Genomic DNA, 2020 nt, shown 5'->3' on the forward strand with positions numbered 1-2020 from the left:
CTTGCTTTGCCTCCCCCTTGAAGCGTCGCACGTGGATGCTGAACAAGACATTTGGATCTGCCATTCACAATTTTTTGCTACAACTTTTTTTTTTTTACATTATTAACAACTATTTTAAATCCTGTGTTATAGACTTCACGGTTTTAGAACATAAAAATAAAACAAAACTTTTGTGTAAAATAATTATTTGGGAGATAAAATATTTTTTTTTCTAAACCCTAATTAATTCAAAAGAGTGGGCAGGAGAGGAATTTTAATAAATAAAAAATAAGTTAGGATGTCGAAGGGAGGAGATGGAAGGAGTAAAAAAACTTTATTTAGTTGAAAGAAAAGGAAGTAATTTTTCTTGTCTAGTTCATAAGAAAATGAGAGAAATTTTAAAAAGTAATTTATTTTTGTATTCATATAATTTTAAATCAACTTAAATATGGTTTTAGTTTTTAAAAGATAAAGAAGTTTTAATTATGGTTTTTGTGACTTTTTCATTATTTTTTATTCCTCCAAAATTTAGAACTATTTTTTAATTTTATTATTATGTAATATTTTTTAACTACTTATATATTTATGAGATGTTTAGAGCATTCTCTTGCACTTACATTCACGATAGAATAAAATGAGATTTGAGCTCCTTTTAGGTATAATATCTAGACTTTATTAATTGTTACTACTGTGATAAGGTACACTTATCTTAAGCTTTTTTACACCAACACTCCATGATGAGTGTCAAAAGTTCATATTGAAGGACACACAAACTAGAGAGTCTTAAAGCCAATGATGAACTCAAGAAACCCAAGTTAACCCTACTACGTGTGATATAGAATGATTGAGAGGATCAACCTTATTTTTAGGGTGTGCTCTTTAACTAACTTATAATTATTCATTCCTTTTGCAAGAGGTGGCATGGATGATGCGTTTCACATATGTGGGGAGAGGGTGGAGCTTATCATGCCTTAACTATGTGTGGGAAGATTCTAGACTCATTTTAGTATAGGCCCATGGGATAGGTCTATACCTGTCGACGTAAGTTAGTGAGTATTATTTATCTAATATAGATTGACCTATTCGATTGGTCATGATTCTTTTTTTGAGGTCGATCAATATGCTTAAGTGATCCTTAATCTCACATACTAAGTCTTGATGTTATATTTGATTTGTCTACCTAAATGATTCAAAAGGAAGAGGAAAAAAAAAACCAAGATTAAGAAAGAAAAAAAAATGTTACTACTGTTGTTTCTAAATTTAAAAACTTAATTATCTAAGTAAGCAAGATTAATAAAAGTAGTTAATTTGGTTGATAATAATAAATTTGTCATTTTTATTTATATTTGTATCAAAACTATCCTTATACTACTATTCTCTCTTAATTACAACCTTTCACTAAACCCCTCATCTCTAAAGCTTGAGTATATGAAGAGGCAACATTATAATACATCTCCATTAAAGAATCTATTATTAATGTATTCCATTAGATTAAAAGAATATATTTTAATTAGGATTATTCTAGTCTAAATATAATTAATTCATGAGATAATATGAACCATGTATCATATAAGGAACAAAAATTATTCTAAACTAGGTCTTAAAATTAGGAACTAAATTATGAAATAAGCATGCATGATATATGAATATTAACTATTTGCATTAAATATGATGTGATACTACAACTTTTTTTTTTTATGCTTAACGGCACATTAGAAAAAGATCTTAGTAAAATTAATGTTTTTATTCTTATGTGACAATATGAAACAAACTTCAATTTTTGAAAGATGATGACTTATCAATTATTATGGACCAAAATAAAAGAAAAAGTAATATTATTTTTTATTTTATTTATTATGAATTAATAAATTGAAAATGGATAATTTAAAACCTATAAATGTTTCCTTCTTTTTTTGTCATTAAATCCATCAATCAAACCTTGATTGCTCAAATCCACACAAAGTATGACACAATTATCATCACCATCATGATGATAACAAGGACATAAAATTAAATAAAAATGTAAAATAAATTTTGAATA

This window comes from Cajanus cajan, chromosome 7 (genome assembly GCF_000230855.2).
Source record: "Cajanus cajan strain Asha chromosome 7, NIPB_CcT2T_4, whole genome shotgun sequence".
In the NCBI taxonomy this organism is placed as follows: domain Eukaryota; kingdom Viridiplantae; phylum Streptophyta; class Magnoliopsida; order Fabales; family Fabaceae; genus Cajanus; species Cajanus cajan.